The following is a 24318-nucleotide window of genomic DNA, read 5'->3' as shown; positions in this document are numbered from 1 at the left end:
CCTCAGTTCTTCAACTGACCTCTCACTCTATGCAAAAGGTTCTACTTTGCATTAGGACCTCTTCAGATAAACTTGCAAAGTGTCTGATGATTAGATCGGCAGGCTGATTTCAAGTGTTCTATTTTTATCTCCCTTGCCTCCTTTAATGTGTCACCTTGGACAAAACACTTAGTCCAGGTTTATATGTAAGGTTATTTACTTTAAAACAATGCCTCATGATAAATTCACATCTAGACAGTAGAAAACAATTTTCCTAAGTGCATTACTCATTTGGTTTCCATCTACACATGAAGTTCCAAGACTCTACTTACATATCCCATCATGCAATGTTGCCTCCATAATTCTCTACCTCTCAGGAAGGTGCATGTCTCTTGTCATTTGTTTGTGGCTGCCAAGATCATTCACTGATGCTTATGCATTATTCCCTACACTCCATCCCTGTTAGGCAGACAGTAGTGCATTGCTTACTAGGAATATGGGTTGACCCTTAAGGTGTATTGAATACATATATAGCATTCTAGCAGTGCTATAACTGGTCAGTTACCTAAAATTAAAACCCAATCTAAAACTCTGACTGATGAAATGTTCTCTTGAAGTGGAAAATAAGATCACTTTCTGAAGAAGTTGCAGGCCTTCAGGGTTGTAGACTAAGCAGAGAATTGTGATGGGGAGATAGCCTTGCTTTTATTGTTAAGTCATATATTGCATGTAAACTATTTTCTGGGAGAAAGAAATATGGAACCAGTAGTGAGTTATTTCTGCTGCTTATGCATGACTTAAGTGCTAACTTGGCTGAATATGTCTATGGAGGGTAGGGACCTGGGAAAAGAGACATCCTCAAGGAGGTAAGGACCATTTGAAATGAAGAGACTTTCTAATTTTTGTTAACCTTGCGGTTTTTTTGGATCTATTTGCCTTGAGTATAAACCTTAAATGGCTTTTCCATTTATCTGAAGGGGTTTCTTTGTAGGGGTTTGTCATCTAGCTGCCTGAGTTAAGAATTCAGTCCATAGTCAAAGAATAAAACAAAGATGCACAGCCCTGCCTGTTGCTATATTTACTCCAGTTCTTATAGTCAAGTGAAAGAAGTTTGTTGGTAAGAGCAGTGAATAGTGAGGACTTCTTGAGGTCTACAAAGAAGGAGTTGGTATCAGAGATATAGCTCATTTTGTCCATGTGATTAGGAAATGTACAAATTGAAACAGAGCAAATGGAAATATATTTCCTTTTGTTTATTAATCTAAGACTGTATGGAAATGGATGTTCTTAGGAATAGTCAGAAAAATTCCAATTTGTTTCCAAAAAAAGTTTCTAGAAAGACTGATAAAACTCCTTATACATGGCAAAAAAGACTATGGCCCAAATTTACATTGCTATGTTGTAGTTTTCTTTAAAAAAAAAATAGAAAAAGCAAGGGGAATCCTGACTATATTTATAATAATAGTAAATTTATATACTGTTCTCTGCTCTGATATTTTTGAATTACCTTTAGGTAGCACGTTTTGTGAAAGTGTTCAATATTTATCTTCCACTCACCAGTTTCACCTGTATAGATCAGCTGACCATATCAAAAAAGTACATTCTGGTTCTGAGTTCATCCTCTGACCTTGACTGGAGCAGCTGGAATCTTTTGCCCCATTTCATTTGGTGATCCCCTTGATAGCACCTTGGTTAATTCTTTTGAGGTCCTCATTTCTGGAAGGTGATATTTGAAAGCACTCTTTGCCACTTGTCAAATGTTTGACCTCAGAGGCTGATTGATGAGTCTATTCTTGTGACTAATGGAGTTATTTACTTCTGATATATATTTAATCCTGTTCTTCCACCTGATGGATGGGAAAGTATATTTATTTGAAAACTAAAGAAACTCTTGTGACTTTTACTGAGTTGGAAAGGATAGACATTATCTTGTTCATGCTTCAAAAAAAAGAAGAGGTAAACTCCATAGCAAAGCCAATGAGTTATGGTTAGAATTGAACTTGGAAACTATAGCTACTTGGTCTTTCCAGGTGGCACTAGTCATAAAGAACCTGCCTACCAGTGCAGAAGGCATGAGTTGCAGGTTTGATCCCTAAGTTGGGACGATCCCCTGGAGAAGGACATGGCAGTCCACTCCAGTATCCTTGCCTGGAGAATCCCATTGGACAAAGTAGCCTGGCAGGCTACAGTCCATGGAGTCAGACATGACTAAAGGAACTTAGCACTCACTATCACTACTTAGAAAAGTACTGAAACACACATATGAAATAAATAAGTAAAACACATTTTTTGAAACTGAACTGCCTTTCTTAAAGAATATTTTTCTCTCTGAGGAAACGGCTGATGAAACTTAACTTGCATGGGGTTTTAAAAGGAGTCATCTAAATGAAACATACCTTGTAATTTTAATGTTTCAGTTAAAATATGAACTATAAAAATAATTATGTCTCTATTTTCACTTCAGAGGAAATATATTTCCACTTTACCTTAAGGATGAGACAGACCATCTATTCATTCTAAATTCATATAATGATCACTCAATAAGTGATAAAAGAAACTATATTACCGAAGGAGGAAACAATCCCTGCATTTAATGAAGGAGTAGTCTAGTGAATATGTAAAAAATTGTAATTTGTACGAGAAAGGCATGAGTGCTATGACAGAGTCACTTGAGGGTTCAGACGATTTCTCTAATGCCTAAGGGGTGTTTTAAGAAAACATTGACTTGAAACTAGGCTTTGAAAGAATATAATTTGAAGCAGCAGGTAGAAAAATAATCTAGAGAGATAGCTGAGATTGGATCTCAGGGTACTTTTTTTTAATAGACCCAAGTGATTGAAAACATATTTGGTACACGTTAGAAAGCCAATGCATGTGCTTGAGAGAAAATGATCACAGCTACTAGTTAAGGAAATTTAAGTGAATATCTTATTTTGGTTAAATTTAAAAACAGGAGGACCTTGAAAGCATAAAGAATAGCTATTAAATGATCAAAACAATCTAGTGATAGTTGAAAAGGCCTGACTTTGGGTAATTGACTTGGGATTGATGGATTAGTGAAGGACTCCACGTAGGTAGGAACATGGCAGCTCATTGAATGGAGGAAGCAAAGGGCACTGGTCAAGGATGACCCAGACTGTGATCCTGTGTGATGAGTGGTTAGTAGTAGAACACTTTTAACAGCAAACCTATGAGAAGTAATTGCTTTGCTTTGACCTGTGCCACCCATTTGGGCATCAAAACATACAGTATTGCTAAAGAGCTAATAGGTGTTAGATATCAATGAAGTAAGAACATTATGTATTTTTTTTAACTTCTGTAAAGCCTTTGGCAGTTAGAGCCCATCTCTGATTTTATACAAATAGCCTCTGATGTAAAATTTTCAAGAATTGTTTTCCAAAATCTCTTATGTTTTTCCTTTGAACCGTTTAAACAATATAATTTTAAAGTTGTTTTTGGTTTTTTTAAAGACAGGTTTGAATAAGCTTCATGACGTGTATATATAGATTTTGAAAAGCCTGGAGGGAAAGTGAGAAATCACCTAATTTAAAGCTTTATTTTGAAGTTGTGGGAACTGAGTCCTGGGGAGGTAAAGAAAAATAAATGCATACAATCACTCAATGACAGAAATTAGCTCATGGCTCCTAACTTCAAGTGTTGTGCTCTTTCAGGAAGACATATGTGAGATTTAACCATACGATGTAACTGTAATTTTTAAGGGTCAAAATCTTTAGAATATCAGAAACTATAGTAACAAAACAATTGATAAAGAGTAAAATATGTGACTACTTATATATCAGGCTGTGATTTCACTAATAAAGAACTGGTTCACCAGTATATTTATTTAGGGGGTAATTTCAGTGACAAATGGTAGGCACAGATTAAAGTCTTTATTAGAAACCTGGAAAAGCAATAAGCAACCTTGGTGGCACATTTATTTGAAGGACACTGACTGAGAAGGTACTGCAAACACATTGAAGCTTGAGAAAGCAAAAATTATTTAGGATCCTAGACCAAATAGAGTAAGATTTTTTAAAAAGTAAGCCAATGCATTTGGGAAACGTTTTACTTTTTGGTCTGTGCGCAACAGGGAGATAAATGCCTGTTCTAAGAAAAAGACAAAATAAATAGTTTTTATAAATGTCCTAATATCAGAGTTCAGTAGGCAATGGGGTAGGCCCCCAAGTCATTTTTGGGTGGTTCGTATCTGACTCTTTGCATCCACAAGGATTATAGCACACCAGGCTTCCCGGTCCTTCACCAACTCCAGAGCGGCTCAAACACATGTCCATCGAGTTGGTGATGCCATCCAACCATCTCATCCTCTGTCATCTTCTTCTCCTCCAGCTTTCTGTCTTTCCCAGCATCAGGGTCTTTTCCAACGAGTCAGTACTTCGCATCAGGTGGCCAAAGTATTGGAACTTCAGCTTCAGCATTAGAGCTTCTAATGAATATTCAGGACTGATTTCCTTTAGGATAGACTGGTTGGATCTTCCCGCAGTCCAAGGGACTCTCAAGAGTCTTCCCCAACACCACAGTTCAGAAGCATCAATTTTGCAGCACTCGGTTTTTTGCTTTCCTTACATATGTGTATAAATACATGTAGAAAGAAAACACTCATTGTTCATTCATTCATTCAATGAAAATTTATTATGCACCTAATTTGTACATTTTTATTTCATTTAATCCTAAAAGAAACAAAGGCAAATTAACCAAACTAAGAACCTGAGAAATGTGTGCTTATATTACAGATCAGGAAAGTGAGTCCCACAGTGAAGATAAGGGTACAACTCCACATGCCTGCGAAGGACAGAACCTTTCTTTCATAATTACTTTCCACTGAGTCACGTCCCAAATGGAGTTCTCTGATTTTTCAAAGAGAATAGAATATGTTGTAGTCAAACACAGTGTAAGCTACTGGGAAGTCCTGGGGTCAAAAGAGCATAGCCTGGGGCTAGTTAAAGAGGCTGATCGTGTAGTGCTTTGTTACAGGAGCCTCAGAACAATCCTGTCCAGTTATGACTTTGCATCTCAATGGAAAAAGAAGGCTCCCTGAAGCAGGGAGAAAATAAGATGCTGCCTTCATTCTTCCAAGAAGTAAGGATCATCTCTCAGAATTGCACTTGTTGCAGGGGTACAAGGACTACACTGGCTGTGGATTGAGAGACTAATGTATTAGTACTGGCTGTACTTCCTAGATGGCTCAGTGGGTAAAGAATCTGCCTGAAGTGCAGAAGTCTCAGGAGCTATGGCTTCAATTCCTGGGTCAGGAAGATCCCCTGAAGGAGGTCATGGCAACCTACTCCAGTATTCTTGTCTGGAGAATCCCCCAGAGGAAGCTGGCAGGCTACAGTCCATGAGGTCCCAAAGAGTTGGACATGACTAAGTATGCACACCGGCAATCAGCTGTGTGACCCTAAATGTATCTTTTCATCTCTTTGAGCCTTGGTTTCTTCCTCAAGGAGATTGGATTGAAGGAGTTTGAAGGTTCCCCATAGCTCTGAGATATCTCCACCATAGTCTGGCCTCAGGTCAAGCAACAGAGAGGGAACACAACACCACCTAGCAATAGAAAATTGGATTAAAGATTTACTGAGCATGGTCCTGCCCATCAGAACAAGACCCAGTTTCCCCCTCAGTCTCTCCCATCAGGAGGCTTCCATAAGCCTCTTATCCTTGTCCATCAGAGGGAAGACAAAATGAAAACTACAATCACAGAAAATTTACCAAACTGATCACATGGACCACAGCCTTGTCTAACTCAATGAAACTATGAGCCATGCCATGTAGGGCAACTCAAGACATACAGGTCATGGTGGAGAGTTCTGACAAAATGTGGTCCACTAGAGAAGGAAATGGCAAACCACTTCAGTATTCTTGGCTTGAGGACCCCATGAAGTATGAAAAGGCAAAAATATAGGACACTGAAAGATGAACTTTCCAGGTTGGTAGGTGCCCAATATACTAATGGAGATCAGTGGAGAAATAACTCCAGAATGAAGAGATTGAGCCAAAGCAAAAATAATGCTCAGTTGTGGATATGACTGGTGATGGAAATAAAGTTCTATGCTGTAAAGAGAAATATTGCATTGGAACCTGGAATGTTAGGTCCATGAATCAAGGCAAATTAGAAGTGGTGAAAAGGAGATGGCAAGAGTGAACATTGACATTTTAGGAATCAGCAAACTAAGATGAACTGGAATGGGTGAATTTAACTCAGATGACCATTATATCTACTACTGTGGGCAAGAATACCTTAGAAGAAATTGAGTAGCCATAATAGAAACAAAAGAGTCTGCAATGCAGTACTTGGATGCAGTCTCAAAAAACAACAGAATGCTCTTTGTTCATTTCCAAGGCAACCCATTCAACATCACAGTAATCCAAGTCTATGCCCCAACCAGTAATGTTGAAGAAGCTGAACAGTTCTATGAAGACCTACAAGACCTTCTTGAACTAACACTCCCCAAAGATGTCCTTTTAGCTATAAGGGACTGGAATGTAATAGCAGGAAGTGAAGGGCTACCTGGAGAAACAGGCAAATTTGGCCTTCGAGTACAAAATAAAGCAGGTCAAAGGCTAACAGAGTTTTGCAAAGAGAACTCACAGGTCATAGCAAACACCATCTTCCAACAACACAAGAAAATACTCTATATGTGGACATCACCAGATGGTCAATAGTGAAATTAGATTGATTATATTCTTTGCAGCCAAAGATGGAGAAGCTCTATACAGTTATCAAAAATAAGACCAGGAGCTGACTGTGGCTCAGATGATGAACTCCTTATTGCCAAATTCACTTAAATTGAAGAAAGTATGGAAACCCACTAGACCATTCAGGTATGACCTAAATCAAATTCCTTATGATTATACAGTGGAAGTGACAAGAAGATTCAAGGGATTAGGTCTGACAGAAAGAGTGCCTGAAGAACTATGGACAGAAGTTCCTGACACTATACAGGAGGCAGTGATCAAGACCATCCCCAAGAAAAAGAAATACAAAAAGGCAAAGGAGAAAAGGAAAGATACACTCATTTGAATGCAGAGTTCCAAAGAATAGCAAGGAGAGATAAGAAAGCCTTCTTTAGGGATCAATGCAGAGAAATAGAGGAAGGCAATAGAATGGGAGACTAGCGATCTCTTCAAGAAAATTAGAGATACCAAGGGAACATTTCATGCAAAGATGGGCACAATAAAGTAGAGAAGTGGTATGGACCTAACAGAAGCAGAAGATATTAGAAGACATGGCAAGAATACACAGAAGAACTACACAAAAAAGATTTTCACCACCCAGATAATCATGATGGTGTGATCACTCACCTAGAGCCAGACATCCTGGAATGTGAAGTCAAGTGGGCCTTAGGAAGCATCACTATGAACAAAGCTAGTGGAGGTGATGGAATTCCAGTGGAGCTATTTCAAATCCTAAAAGATGATGCTGTGAAAGTGCTGCACTCATTATGCCAGCAAATTTGGAAAACTCACCAGTGGCCACAGGACTGGAAAAGGTTAGTTTTCATTCCAACCCCAAAGAAAGGCAATGCCAAAGAATGCTCAAACTACCGCACAATTGCACTCATCTCACACGCTAGTAAAGTAATCCTCAAAATTCTCCAAACCAGACTTTAACAGTACCTGAACCGTGAACTTCCAGACATTGAAGTTGGATTTAGAAAAGGCAGAAGAACCAGAGATCAAATTGCCAACATCCGTTGGATTATCGAAAAAGCAAGAGAGTTCCAGAAAAAATCTACTTCTGCTTTATTGCCTATGCCAAAACCTTTGACTGGGTGGATCACAACAAGCTGTGGAAAATTCTTCAAGAGATGGGAATGCCAGACCACCTGACCTGCCTCTTGAGAAACCTATATGGAGGTCAGGAAGCAAGAGTTAGAACTGGACATGGAACAACAGACTCGTTCCAAATAGGGAAAGGAGTACACCAAGGCTGTATAGTGTCACCCTGCTTATTTAACTTATATGCAGAGTACATCATGAGAAACACTAGGCTGGATGAAGCACAAGCTGGAATCAAGGTTGCTGGGAGAAATATCAGTAACCTCAGATATGCAGATGACACCAACCTTATGGCAGAAAGTAAAGAAGAACTAAAGAGCCTCTTGATGACAGTGAAAGAGGAGAGTGAAAAGGTTGGCTTGAAACTCAACACTGAGAAAATGAAGGTCATGGCATCCAGTCCCATCACTTCATGGCAAATAGGTGGGGAAACAGTGGAAACAGTGACAGACTATCTTTTTGGTCTCCAAAATCACTGCAAATGGTGACTGCAGCCATGAAATCAAAAGATGCTTGCTCCTTGGAAGAAAAGTTATGACCAACCTAGACAGCCTATTAAAAAACAGAAACATTACTTTGCCAACAAATGTCCATCTAGTCAAAGCTATTGTTTTTCCAGTAGTCATGAATGGGTTGAGAGTTGGACTATAAAGAAAGCTGAGCACCAAAGAATTGATGCTTTTGCAGTGTGGTATTGGAGAAGACTCTTGGGAGTCCCTTGGACTGTGAGGAGATCCAACCAGTCCATCCTAAAGAAAATCAGTTCTGAATATTCATTGGAAAGACTGATGCTAAAGCTGAAACTCCAATACTTTGGCCACCTTATGCGAAATACTGTCTCATTTGGAAAGATCTTGATGCTGGGAAAGATTGAAGGCAGGGGAGAAGGAGACAACAGAGGATGAGATGGTTGGATGGCATCACTGACTCAATGAACATGAGTTTGAGTAAACTCCGGGAGTTGGTGATGGACAGGGAGACCCGGTGTGCTGCAGTCCATGGAGTTCCAAAGAGTTGGACATGACTGAGTGACTGAACTGAACTGAACTTAGCAAAGTAGGTTGGTTATATGGTAGGTACACATTTAACTTTATAAGAAACTTCCAAACTGTTTTCCAAAGTGGTTAAGCCATTTTACATTCTGACCAGCAGTATATGAGAGTTCCATTGTTTCATGTCCTCACCAACACAGAGGATTAGAGTAGGACCCAGAGTCTACCTAATATTCTTAATGCTGAGTTGTTTAATATACAGAGAACCAGAGAAATGCAACCAATATTGAAGGGAAAAGATAGTAAATAGATGCTGACCTGGAAGTGGCCCAGATGTTGGAATCAAAGTCTTTTATCATGTTTTGTAACTATGCTCCATGAAGTCAAGGTAAACACATTGCATATAAATGGAAAAGTAGGAGCTTTCTGCAGAGAAATAAAAATATAAAAAAGAATCTAATGGAAATTTTAGAAGTGAAAAATATGAAATAGAAAAGCTCACTGTATGAATTCAATAGTATAGTGAAGACATAGAAACAGGTCAATGAACTTGAACGTAATCTGAGAAACAAAGGAATAATAGATTGAAAAGTTCACAGAACCTCAGAGACTTTGGCCACCTGATGCTAAGAACAGACTCATTTGAAAAGACCCTGATGCTGGGAAAGATTGGAGGCGGGAGGAGAAGGGGATGACAAAGGATGAGATGATTGGATAGCATCACTGACTAGATGGACATGAATTTGAGTAATCACTGGGAGTTGGTGATGGACAGGGAGGCCTGGCATGCTACAGCCCATGGGGTTGCAAAGAGTCAGACACAACTGAGTGACTGAACTGAACTGAATTGATAGCTCTCAGAGGCTAAGAATTCAGGAGCAAGAATACGTTATCCTTGTTGAATCTTTTCAATCTTAATGAAGTTGATGCAACTGGAGTGTTAGCCTGGGACTGACACTAACAATCGAGTGTCCTGGGTCCACTGGTGCACTTTTAGATTAGACTTCAAAGAAGAAAGTGGTACAAGTTCTCTCTATCTGGGGATAGTCTATTTTCCATGACCAATATCAGAACCAATTCTAAAGTGTGGTTGGGCATGTTTTGCCAGGCAATCTTGAAACTTGTTCTCCAGCCTTATCTTCCATTATGTTAGCTGCTAAATTTAGTTTTCATTAATCACCAAATCTTGTCCTTTAAGACTTTAAGTGTCCTTTAAGACTTTAAATTTCCTTTAAGCTTTGTCATTTATTTCTTTTACATCACTTGAACATTTACATCCTCACAACTTGTTTAATCTCTCCTTTTTTTTTTTGACTAGCATATTGCTAATACTTAATTTTATCCTATTTTTGAAAAGTGAAAATGTTAGTTGCTCAGTTGTGTCCAGCTCTTTGTGATCGCATGGTCTGTACCCCACCAGGCTCCACTGTCCGTGGGATTTTCCAGTTAAGAATACTGGAGTGGGTTGCCATTCCTTTCTCCAGGGGATCTTCCGGACTCAGGGGCAAACCTGTGTCACATGTGCTGCAGGCTTTACCATCTGAGCCACTAGGGAAGCCCTGTTTTCATTGTTATCTAAATAAGCAAGTAGACTTTAGTTCTAGAGAATTTTTTTCCTAGGGTATCTAAGTTGATGTTTTTTATTCATTCATTTATACCTTGAGTACCAGCACCTTTGTCACTTTGTGACCAGAATAAGGAAAATATGTCTTCAATCGGGGAACTAGAGGCAAGAGAAGTGAGTTTCCTAAATCTGGTTTTTAAACTGATGGGACTCTTTATCACGGTCCTCAGTGTCAAAACTGCGCTCAGCTCTTGCTACCACATTTTGTTCTTTTATCCTTTAAATCTTAGTTGTCCCCTATAAAATAGTAAAGACTGAGCAAGAAAACTAATTATCAAAGCACTTGATAGAGAAAAGCCTCAAATCAATATTACCATGGGGGCTTTGTGAACAATTATATTTTAAACAGAAGCAGATAAGTTTATGAGAGGAAAAAAATCATGTAGAAATGGGAAAAGTGACTCCATGGAACCTACTAAAGAAAATATATTTATGTAACTTGACTCACTGAAAAGGGTAACTGGGTAAAATGTGTCAAATTGATGTATAAATCTTTAAAAGCTAAAATGAAATAAAGTAAATAATTCTATCCCACACAAGGGGAGAAAATTATATACTTAGAAAATAAAATGTATGCAATATGACAGCAATGTATTCGGATTGAAATCTCGCAACAAACTGGAAGAATGAAGTGAAAGATGCACTGTGTATTGCCACACTAGCTTTCCCTGATAAATTTCTCCACATCATCAGAATTCTTAGACCACCCCCTAAAGAAATTGCTTCTGATCCTGACTTATAACTGGGGAGTCTGAGAAACATAGAGATTGTTATCTGACTAAATTCATGTCCGAGTAGATCCAAAGTTTCCTGACCCTAAGGTCCACTATTTGTCCATGGGGATAATCTCCCTTTCTCAGATGGGTATCTAGAGATGATGTATTGTGTAGCCATGATCCCTGCCCTGGAGGAGTTAGTGACTTAATGTGAAAGGCAGGACCAACATACAAAAACCTCTCTATTATTCACACCAGGGAGAAACAGTTAAATGGGCACACAGACAAGAAACTGTAGGTCTTCCTCAACATCTGTGTCTCTATGTGAGTATTTTTGTTAACACACTTATACAAATATACTGACTTGGAACTTTTTTGTTTTTTAATGAAACGAACATAATGTTAGAAGACAGGGAGAGGTACAGTGGGGCCAGAACCACATTCTCTTTCAGAGGTCCGGGGATCTAAATACTCTTCAGCTAAGCATTTCCTCCACAGCACTCTGTCCTCCTGGATCTTGTCTGCCTGCTGGATTGGAGGTGATGGGGAAACTCAACCGCACTCCTGATTTCTGTTTTTGTCTTTAAGTCTCCTGAGGTGCTTCCTTCTCAACCCCCTTCTACCGCTCCATGCTTGTTGTGTGTACCTGAATGTGATGGTTTATTAGTTTAAGGTAGGTGAGAAGAAACTAGGGAGTTCTATGCACCAACCTACGCGCTCCAGTACTTGCATTCAAAGGAGGCCTGCAGCGACACTGCAATGTATTGAAGCATGTCCACTGATAGATGACGGACATTGTTTTCAAGTGTGGTTTTTCATGGACATTTTTCAAGCCCCAAAGACAACCAAAGAGCATCCACTGAGACATAGCTGGCAACTTACTTTACTCCCTTTTGGTATGGGGTCGAGTTTCAAGTGAACTCCAGACAGTAATACTGGAATGCAGCAGCATTTTATTGCAAAAATGGATGGTTTGGGATGGTTCATGATGCTTTCTATAAACTAAAGGAAAAGAGGAAATGAATTGTGTCATCCATGAGAGACAGTAGGTCGATGCACACCCGCAGAGAGTGATGCCCCAGTACTTGTCCCAGTCTGACCCTAATTCCTCTTATCTTCAATCTCCTCCCCACATGTAACTACCAAAGGAGTAATTTTTCTCCACCAATGTGGCAGACCTAAAGAACTTGAAAAAGAACCTGTGCCTGGGTACACCAGATCAGGTGGCAATTCCACCAACCCTGGCATGTATTGGGACTTTGTGACTGAGAAGTGTTGTAAAGCTATCACCATGTGAAGGGTGGGCTAGAAGTGCTGTATAGGCTATAGTGCATTGTGGAATATGAAGTGGGGAGAGGAAATGAGACTTCCCTGTTTTCTAGGATCAGCATTTTCCCAAACAGAACTGAAGATATGAATAAAATGACTCAAGCATTTTAAGTCAGTGTTAGAATTTTGATGAGAAGCATGTGGGTATCGAGGCATTCTTGTCTCAGTATGCAATTCAGAATGAGGATAGTTACGCACACATTTTGTCAGCTAGGGGCAGAGAGCCAGAATGAAACACAGAATGAGGGGAAAGGTGTGTGATAGCTAATCTTTCCTGTATTATCTCAGAATCATCTTGGACTTCATGGGTGTCTGATGACTCACTTTCTGCCACAGTGCCAAGGGGTATTTCTGCAGAGCCATAAATGATGGGATTGTTCATAAAGGTACAGATCTTGGCAAAGATATAAGGAAATCAGTGTAAAGTTAAATTGAGAGAGAAGTCATCTTAGGAATCCTCAGATGTGCTGATATCAAAGCAATGAGTTGAAAAATAAATAAAAAAGAAGCAAATGTAGACCATTCTGTCTGTAGAGACTAAAGCTGAATCACTATGTATGCCCTTACTTTCTATCAGACACACGAATTTAAGTACTTTGGAGATTGACCCTTTGTCTTGTTAACTTTAAATCCTCAGCCCTCAGGACAATCCCTTGTGTCAGTTCAGGTCGTCCCAGAAGCAGCGATGCCAAAACAGGATCGGAAGTGAAGAGATTTATGTGGGCAAGGTCCATGTGGATAGAAGAGGGGAAAGGAGAAAGTAGGCAAGGTGTGCTTTCGGTCTGCAGTGCTGAAGGATGACATGTGAGGGAAGATGTTGTAGAAAGAGCCCTAGGCTGCTGAGAAATCTTGGCCATGCTGATGGAGATCCAGAAGTTGCCTATTAGATAAATCCAATAGTAATGAGCCAGAATCAGTGCCCCAGCTCTGCTCATGCATCAACTAGGAAGAACCTGAGGGAAAGGTAATCTTGGCAAGAATGAAGTGGTTCAGTCAAAGGGGTAGTGACCAGGGCTGTTCATCAACTCTGCTCTCTCTAAAATGGCAGCTTCTCTAGAAGGACATCTGAGTGGCAGACTTGTGGCTCCCAGATTAGTGCTCATTTCACTTTGACTTGATCTTTGACTTGATTTGACAAATTAAGACATTTCAAGCCCACGTCTGAAGACAGGTCCTTCTGCAGACACACACTCTCCCAGTTCGCTGCCATCTTGAGATGTCATCCATTCCATTTAAAGACTGCTATCAGTTATAATTTCACTTATAAACAAATATTTATGGTAGGAGGGCTGTGATTTAACCCAAGACTGGAAGTGGCACTATAGAGTGGAAGGGGTCCCTTGGTCCCTTGTCACTTCTAAGTTCTTGATTCATAAGTTTTGCCACATTTCTACATGTGTTTTAAGAGAGTAGTTCCTTTTTTTTCTGTTTATAAATATGTTCAAGTGTTCTTTATGTTGTTAAATAATAATCCTAGCTCATTCATTTTTTATGCTGTCATCACATTTTAGCCCTTAAATGTTGGAGCTATCCTGGAATCAGCTTTGGATGCTCTTCTATTCTGTGTGTGTTTATATGTTAATGTACATGAAATTATCTCTAACTGTTAATTCTTTGCTAAACTTAAGACTTTTATATCCAGTTGCCACCTGAACAATTTCATTTGAATAGCTCACAGAAGGCTCAAAATTAGAATGACCAAAACTGAATTCATCCATTCATACCCAAAAGCTTCACTTCCAATTAAAAAAAAAAAATCAAGCCAAGTTTCTGCATGCCCTAAATAGCTCTGCTCCATTTTCTTTGCTCAATTCCTCCTGCTTCTGACTTGGTTTAATCCCTCCTAATTCAGCACCAGTGTTATCATAGTATGATGCTCAGGGTCCCTTACTTTTCTCCCTGATGTGAGCAGTGCTCAGCTCTAACCCATCCTTCACATAGCCATCAAAGGAACCTTTTTAAACAAAATGTTTATGTCACCCCCTAGCTTAAAACCATCCAAAGACCCAGGGTAAGTTATCATTCCTTAACGCGACACAGGCGGCCCTGGTTCCTTTGTCTCAGCTCCTGCCTCCCTCCAGATGCACTGTGCACCCATCCTTATGGAAATGCTCACAGTCCTCTACATGGTGGTACATGGATGCCTCTATTCTTGGTAAGCCACCCATGAGAGTTATGCCCCAGTACATCTTTAGAAATTAAATTACTCTTAATTTCAGATTGCTTCCCCAGATCATGACAGGGATAGCTATTTAATAAATCCACTCAAAGATATATTAACTTGGAAAAGAAGTTAATAGCCAAGCCAATCAAAACTGATTAATCAATTGACTGATCAATAAGCCTGATTAATCAAAACTTATATTCATAATAAAGCAAAAAAAATTATAAGCTATTAGTATTAGCCAAGGCCTAGTACCAAGTGATTTTTTTTTTTTTCTAATGAGAATACTTTATTTTTTTTATTTTTATTTTTTTTTTAATTTTTATTTTTCAGTGGGTTTTGTCATACATTGATATGAATCAGCCATAGAGTTACACGAATTCCCCATCCCGGTCTCCCATCCCACCTCCCTCTCCACCCGATTCCTCTGATTTTTATCTATAACATATAGTCCACATAGCAAACATTTTAGTATATATTAAGGTGTGTATGTGCTGAGTTGTTCAGTCATGTCCAACTCTTTGTGACCACATGGACTGTGGGCTGCCAGGCCCCTCTCCATGGGGATTCTCTAGGCAAGAATACTAGAGTGGGTTGCCATGACCTCCTCATATATTAAGGTAAGAGAATGTTAATATCAACATAGAATCGAAAGCTCTTCAGTTATCCAGAAATAAGTGAGATTTTTGTCCTCTGGCCCTCCATTCATCACCAGGGATTTGACATAATAGTTACCTAAATGGCAGAATGGTTTCAATGTCAAGATATCTCATGTAGATTTTCCTTTTGCTACTACCTTTATTCTGGTTCAGTGGTTCTCAATGATAAATGTGCTAAAATTATTATACAGGGTGATATAAATGGAAAAAATTATATTCCTTTTCATGGGAAACTTTTGAGATTTCCATAGGTAATTTTTACTGCGTGCAAATTTTCCTTACATTCTTTGACACTAAAGGAATCTTAGATTTGTCTCCATTTGATTTTTATCTGCTGGGAACTCTATACCATTCATGCCTGTTCCTCTACTTTGCCTAAATGACTTCTATTCAAATAGCACCTTTCTTGGATAGTCTTACTTGACTATTTTTTCCCTTTCTCCCACCAGCCTGAATGTTTTAACTGCCCCCAACCCCAGCCTTGGTTTCCCAGGTGGCTCAGTGGTAAAGAATCTGCCTACCAGTGCAGGAGACATGGGATCAATCCCTGGTCCAGGTAGACACCACATGCTGAGGACCAGCCCGTTTCATTGAAAAAGCAATGAGTTCCAGAAAAACATCTACTTCTGCTCTATTGACTATGCCAAAGCCTTTGACTGTGTGGGTCACAGCAAAGTGTGAAAAATTCTGAAATAGATGGGAATACCAGACCACCTGACCTGAGAAATCTGTATGTAGGTCAAGAAACAATACTTAGAACTGGACTTGGAACAACAGACTGGTTCCAAATTGGGAAAGGAGTACATCAAGGCTGTATATTGTCACCCTGTTTATTTAACTTATATGCAGAGAACATCATGTGAAATGTTGGGCTGGCTGGATGAAGCACAAGCTGGAATCAAGATTGCCAGGAGAAATATCAATAACCTCAGGTATGCAGAAGACACCACCCTTATGGCAGAAGAACTAAAGAGCCTCTTAAAGAAAGTGAAAGAGGAGAGTGAAAAAGTTGGCTTGAAACTCAACATTCAGATAACTAAGATCATGACATCTGGTCCCATCACTTCATGGCAAATAGATGGGGAAACAGTGGAAACAGTGACAGACTTTATTTTTGGGTGGGTGGGGGCTCCAAAATCACTGCAGGTGGTGACTGCAGCCATGAAATTAAAAGACACTTGTTCCTTGAAAGAAAAGTTATGACCAACCTAGACAGCATATTAAAAAGCAGAGACATTACTTTGTCAACAAAGTTCTGTCTAGCCAAGGCTATGGTTTTTCCATTGGTCATGTATGGATGTGAGAGTTGGACTATAAAGAAAACTGAACACCAAAGAATTGATGCTTTTGAACTGTGGTGCTGGAGAACACTCTTGAGAGTTCCTTGGACCATGAGGAGATCCAACCAGTCCATCCTAAAGGAAATCAGTCCTGAATATTCATTGGAAGGACTGATGCTGAAGCTGAAACTCCAGTACTTTGGCCACCTGATGAAAAGAGCTGACTCACTAGAAAAGACCCTGATGCTGGGAAAGATTGAAGGCGGGAGGAGAAGTGGACGACAGAGGATGAGGTGGTTGGATGGCATCACTGACTAGATGGACGTGAATTTTAGTAAGTTCCGTGAATTGGTGATGGACAGGGAAGCCTGGCGTGCTGGAGTCCATGGGGTCGCAAGGAATCGGACACAACTGAGCAACTGAACTCTGACTGAACCCAGCCATATGGCAGTCCTGTAACTGTCTATCAATCTGTCTCATTGTTACCTTTGATTTTCCTACTCCTTCTCCCAAATCGGCTGTGAGTTCTTTGAGAGTTGAGATTATGTGTCTATACTGTTCTCTGACATATAGGTTGAGGGTTGAAATCATGAACCTAGACTGTTCTCTCACATGTAGGATGATGCGTGGGATATGTTAGTTCTCAGTTAAAGGTTTTTTGAGTGAAAATTAAATAAAAATCCATTTAAGAACAATACTATTTGGTGATAGGGAGACATGAGGAAATCGATTGAAACAGAGCAATAATCTCCCTTAAATTCCATAGGTAACATAATTTATCTAAATGACAGAGTTGAATAATGCTGGCAGCAAAATATCATGGTTTAAATTTTGCCTTGTAGTCACCTAGGAAATTATTTGCCAAGAGGAAGTGGAAAAGATAGAAAAATTTTCTTTTGTGAACAGAATGCCACTCATCAGGCACCCTCTACTTTCCTCATTTAATAGAGATTGTATATAGCTGGGGAAAATATCAAAGGGAAACAAGGGAGTTTGATATAAAGTGAAACTTATTAAGGCTCAAGGTTACCCACTAAGATCTGAGGTAAAATGTATAAAAGGGACACAAAATACTCGGAGCATGATAAAATATTTGTACAATGAAAGAAAGGGTCATACAGTATTGTTAATTCACTGTCAGTGTTTGTTTACACAAAGTACACTGAATTTGCAAATCAAAGTAAATTTGAAGGTGGTTTAGAGCAAACAGGAGTATTTTCTTTAACTCAAAGAAGTGATACCCCAGAGAACAAATTGCCCTTCAGTTATAACTGTATTTGATTATGATATAACACATTGTTAATCAAAACAGATTCTTTTCTACATATTAAATACGATTTATTAGTTCTTTCGAGACTTTGAGGCATTTAGGTCTAACTCTCTACCAGGAACAAAGACTTGAGGTGCACACCATCCTTTTAATGAAATGGCAGCACAGAGCCTGTGCAGGTGGAAGGAGGTCAGAGCTCAGAGTGTGGCTCTGGGTGTACAGGAGGAAGTCGGGTGTTGTCATTTGGCTAGTTGTAATGTTCTCTCTTTAGCCCTCCAGGCATGGGAAAACCCAAGAGGGAAGAGAGTAAACCCTCTGGCCCCCAAAATAACAGTTTCTTATGGTCCTAACTCAGTTCTCTCCTCCCGGCCCTTTCAGGACTTTTTGCTGTATCTACACATGAAAAGGTCTGACCCTAAGAAAAGCCTTTCACGTCTTTGGGACCCTGATGGCCCAGGAAATTAGACAGTAGGATCTGAGGTTAAGAGACTGTTTCTTGTTTGTTTATTTGTGTAGTTGTTTTATGTGGGTTTGTTTAAAACAATTTAATGGAGATATATACTCACTCTACTTCTCTCTTCTCTGTGGTCTCTTTTTTCATTCTCTCTTAATTTTTCCTCATTGTTTAATGAACAACCTTAATTTGATGAGCAGAGGATAATTATTGAGAATGTGCAGAAGGGAAAGGGTGAGGGATGTAGAGAGGGTTGTGTATTTCTGTCTTAAAACTGAACACATTCATCTTCTTAATCCTCAGTGAATAAAAGAAGCCCTTCACAATGGGCTCACAGAAGTTTAATCTGTGGGCCCACAGAATTTAAATCTCCACATCGTTTAAATACTTGAATTTGGATATGAAATGTCTGATAATTACTGTATGTTTGTATACAAAGGTAACTAGGAACTGCACCTGGTTACTTTTGTGGTTCTCAACCCTGGTCATAAATTAGAATCATTGGAGAGCTTTCAAAAATTCTGATTTTTTCAGCCATTCCAAAGATGAATTAAATCAGAAACTCTAGGTCTATGATTGAGATATCAGGTTTTGTCAATATCTCAAATGATTCCAAAATGTAGTCCTCGTAAAAAGTCACTGTATATGATAAAGGTTTAGGTTCTTTTCAACAAACACACTTAAAATACCCTGGGGCAGAATCACATACCTACATTCCTTACTTTATTAACAACATAAAAATGAGAAAAAAAAATCAATCTCTATTTGAAACACCTAGTTTTCTATAGATATGAACATGTAGACATGGTACATAAATACCAAAATGATATTAAACTGACTGAGGAATAAGAACTGGTAAAAATATCTTTTAGCTAAATGTTTAAAATATTTGTATTCATATGATGAATATACAGTATGGGCTAAGACATGGATGGATAGCTTGTTTCCAGTTTGAATTAACTGTAATCTATCCATGAACATAGGCTCAAAAGTCTTACACTAACATCACATTCATATTCTGTTATTTGAGCCTTTTCATTTACATATTTCACAAGCATATTTATGTTCTGTGGATTTATCACTGATGAAACAAGATAAATAAAACTTTTATTATCATGTTGCTCATAGTGTAAGGCATTGTTTTTCAAAGTATGGTCAGAATAACCTGGCAAGATATAGATACATAGATTTCCTATAACTTTACAGCTTCTGGTTAAAATTCAGGGTAGAACCCAGGAATCTTTATATTAACAGGCTCTCATGGAGTCAGGGAAATGCATATTAAAGATTCAGAAATAATGTTGCTATTCATTCCAGTCAGTACTTCTCAAACTATCTAAGGTGAATAATCCATGTTCTTTTCCTTTTTAATTTCTAGCACATGAATGACTAAGTAAAATCTAGTAAAAATGAACTTCTAAGAAAAAAAATGAAGGGAAAATAAAAATATAATCCCTAATTCTTTATTGGATTCAACAGACAAAAAGTATTCCATCTAATTGCTATAAAAGTTTTTAAATACTTGATTTGAGTTTTTGTGCTTATTTTATTATAGACCAGTAAATAATTTGCAGGCTTCGCATTGGTCTTCAAATGAAACATTGAATAGCAATATTACCCATTTTTGTTCAGAATAGCAACTCTATAAGATAGTAATAGGATAGAAACCAAAGAAAAGGAGTCCATTGTCAATCAAGTTTGGGAAATAGTGGGGAAATAAAATTCCCTTACAATGAAGCATCTTGCATTATCTACTACACTGGTGTGTTTGTGAATGTAAGAGAAGGAAATAGCATGCAGCTTTTTCAAAGTTATTCTACCATGGCTTTCTTTTCAAGGGCACTGATTAGTAACTTAGTAAACCAGTTTTTAGTTGAATGTAATTAAGGAAATACTGATTTAGGTAAGTTTCTTCACTTTATCCTTGAGGAAACAAAAACCTAGGTGTGTCAAGTGACTTGTTTATAGTCAAACAACTATTGCATTTATTAGTTAACTAATACTTAAACAAATACTTAATGAATGTTTACCATGTGTCAGAATGTCTACCAAGTGCTTTACTTTCTAGGATGACAGAATCATTTGTAGACATGAAATGACTAATCATTCATGTAGGGAACCCTTGGTTCTAGTTTTCCTGCAGGCACGTATATCGCCAATATTTCTGTGCTTCTCTATTTTGTATGTTTCCGTTACTCTTTCTGTTTCCCTGATATTTATAACTAAGGATATTTTTCCTGGGTGATATTGACCTAATCTTGGCCAACTGTATTGAGATTGAGTAGTCATGCAGTCTAATAAGAAAGTTAGTGTAGGAATTTTTGCCTTCATTCAGAGAATGCTTGCATAGCAGTTAATATGGGTCAGATAATGTTCTCAGCATTTTACACATGTTACTTGATTTAAGTCTATATCAATGGTTTGAGGTCAGTATTTTTATGTTGATTTTAGAGAAAAAGAAACTGAGGCATAGAAGTATAAACTGACTTGTTCAGGGTCACAGACCTTGTATAGACCTAGAAGTCAAATAAGCAGACTGGTTCCAGAGTCCATGTGATGCCAAGTAGAAATGTTTATCTATGTTATGAGAGTACCTGTTATGTTGGGTTAAGGTAACAGAAAATTACCCAAATGAAAGAGAATTATTTTAAGGAATTCAAAGTGGTTATTGAAACTGACATTAAATGCTTAGAGGAATGGAATTTTCCACTGTCATTCATTTTGGTGACTGTTTCCTCAGGAGATATGCTAGGGGGCTTTTCAAACACAGTAAAATTTGTATGGATATTATCTTAGTGGAGCATGATCCTGAAAAATCATAATAACCAGAGTTCCACATTTTGTTCTAGGAGTTGAACCAACTGTTGATTTCCTATCATAAAATAATGGTTGTATTACCTACATGTGTGAAGGCATTTAAGTCTTACAAGCAGAATGAGCCATTTTAAAGCTTTTCCCCTGTGACTGTTTTCTCCTTTCATACTCCATGTACCATGAAAAGTGCTATAGCTACAATATTGACTAAAACATATTCTCTGACCCCACTTAAATCAATCTACTGAGAGAAGAGGTTTTAAAATACATAATTAAACAAACAAGTGTGCTACATATTACTATTTATCTGCACTACAGTTTGTCATGAGGCAGAATATGACAACATAGTCTTCAATATAATAATCTTTTGTTATGTTTCTCAGGAACACCGTGACTTCTGGGTTTGAGAATCACTAGGTTAGTCCTTACCATTTTATGAGGCCTTTAAGTATGCTCCCACACTATCATTGCATAGCCCTACAATGACTTAGATGACATAGGGAAGCAGACATTAATTATATTTGTTTCTCTTTACTTTAAAACTGTGCGCTCTTTGAAAGAGAATTGTGTCTCATTCACCACTGTTTTCCCTCCATGTGACACAGAACCTGGCACTGGGTAGGTAGCTCCTTGATAAATATTACTTGATTGACTGACTGATTGACTAAATTACAGTATTTGTTCATTCAATGTGTGCCAATTTTCTTTCATTTTTGCTACAGTTCTAGCATTGCATACCACCTCTGGCAAGCTGACCTATGAAAGCAAAATGTTAACATTTTGTGGCAGGTAATTTTTACCTTAATAGTCAGGGTTTAGGTACTAACTTCTTGATAGAAAGATCATTTCCCTTTTCCTGTTAAGTTTACAGTTGATACCTCAGAATATTTCTCCAGAGCATAAAGAGACCCCACAAAAATATTCATTGTGGCTTTGTTTATAATAGGGAATTGTTCAGATAACCAAATCAGCTGTATTATGTCAAAACTATGAAATACTATGCAACAATTAGGAAGAACAAGGTATATCTCAGTCTAGTAAATTAATATCCTACTATTAAAGAGGGCTTCTCTGATAACTCAGTTGGTAAGAATCTGCCTGCAATGCAGGAGACCCTCATGTGATTCCTGGGTCAGGGAGATCTGCTGGAGAAGGGATAGGCTTCACTCCACTCCACTTCAGTATTCTTGGGCTTCCTTCGTGGCTCAGCTGGTAAAGAATCTGCTTGAAATGTAGGAGAGCTGGCTTCAATTCCTGGGTTGGGAAGATTCCCCTGGAGAAGGGAAAGGCTACCCACTCCTGTATTCTGGTCTAGAGAATTCCATGGACTGTATAGTCCACGGGGTCTCAAAGAGTCGACATGACTGAGTGACTTTCACTTTCACTATTAAAGAAACAAAAGCAACCAGCTAAAAGATACTTTCAGTACAATACTTTTCTTCAGAAATATTACAGTATCTTAATAAAATTACAGTATATTTTCTGTGGGTACACTTTTGATAAAGATATGTAAACAGGTAGAAAATAGCCCTTGAGGACTCATATCAAACTGAAGTCAGTGGCTACATTAGAAAGCAAGAGAGGGAAGTAGGTATAAAGCCTACTAATTTGTTCATCATTCATTCATTCATCTCAGTTATCCATTCATGAACACCAGTACATCAATAATACAAGAGAGAATATAGGTGAGATGGAAAGAGGGTAAGGGGTTGGGAAAGGGAGAGAAAAAGGAGAGACATACTTACATACTAAGGCTTTTCAAGGTGTGATTTCTAACAAGGTCTGAAAAAGCTTTAGGCATTGAAACCAAAATCTATACATGAAATGGAAAAGAAATTCCAGGCGAGCAAATATTATGTGCAGATAAATAAAACAAAGAGCTTAAATATTGTGGGAGTAGCAGTAACTTAGTACTGCTAGAGTGTAAGTATTAAGCTGTAGGGTGAATTGTGAGACATGCAGATTTTACTAATGTGTAGTCTTTATTTTAATGCTATAATTTTGATGACATCAGCCAAAAGTATTTTTTCATTTTTATATTATCTCACCCATACTTAGTAAGTACCTGATCCTAAGTCATTTATTCAACATTTAAGAAATATTTGCTAGCTATCTGTATTTCTTCTTTGGAGAAATGTCTGTTCTTTGGCCCGTTTTTTGATTGGGTCATTTATTTTTCTGGAACTGAGCTGCAGGAGTTGCTTGTATATTTTTGAGATTAATCCTTTGTCTGTTTCTTCATTTGCTATTATTTTCTCCCATTCTGAAGGCTGTCTTTTCACCTTGCTTATAGTTTCCTTTAGAAAGATGGTAACAATAACCCTATATGCAAGACAGAAAAAGAGACACAGATGTATAGAACAGACTTTTGGACTCTATGGGAGAAGGTGAGGGTGGGATGATCTGAGAGAACAGCATCGAAACATGTATATTATCAAGTGTGAAATAGATCACTAGTCCAGGTTGGATGCACTGGGATGACCCAGAGGGATGGGATGGGGAGGGAGGTGGGAGGGGGGTTCAGGATGGAGAACACATGTAAATCCATGGCTGATTCATGTCAATGTGTGACAAAAACCATTACAATATTGTAAAGTAATTAGCCTCCAACTGATAAAAATAAATAAAAAAAAAAGAGAAATATTTGAGTTGTGATTGAGTGCAATATGATGTCCTGGATGTTAAATGCAGATTTCACTCAGTGGGGAAAATATTTCTAATTGAGTAGAATTTTTATTAGTTCAGTCTCTCAGTCATGTCCGACACTCTATGACTCCAGGGACTGCAGCATGCCAGGCCTCCCTGTCCATCACCAACTCCCAGAACTTGCTCAAAGCTCATGTCCCACAAGTCAGTGATGCCATCCAACCTTCTCATCCTCTGTTGTCCCCTTCTCCTCCTGCCTTCAATCTTTCCCAGCATCAGGGTCTTTTCCAATAAGTCAGTACTTTGCATCAGGTGGCCAAAGCATTAGTGTTACAGCTTCAACTTCAGCATTAGTTCCTCCAACAAATATTCAGGACTGATTTCCTTTAGGATTGACTGGTTGGATCTCCTTGCAGTCCAAGGGACTCTCAAGAGTCTTCTCCAGCACTGCAGTTGAAAAGCATCAATTCTTCGGTGCTCAGCCTTCTTTATGGTCCACCTCTCACACTTGCACATGACTACTGCAAAAACCATAGCCTTGACTAGATGGACTTTTATTGACAAAGTAATGTCTCTGCTTTATAATATGCTGTC

Source organism: Muntiacus reevesi, chromosome 8, assembly GCF_963930625.1.
Source record: "Muntiacus reevesi chromosome 8, mMunRee1.1, whole genome shotgun sequence".
Taxonomy (NCBI): Eukaryota; Metazoa; Chordata; class Mammalia; order Artiodactyla; family Cervidae; genus Muntiacus; species Muntiacus reevesi.
This window is presented reverse-complemented; position numbering follows the sequence as displayed.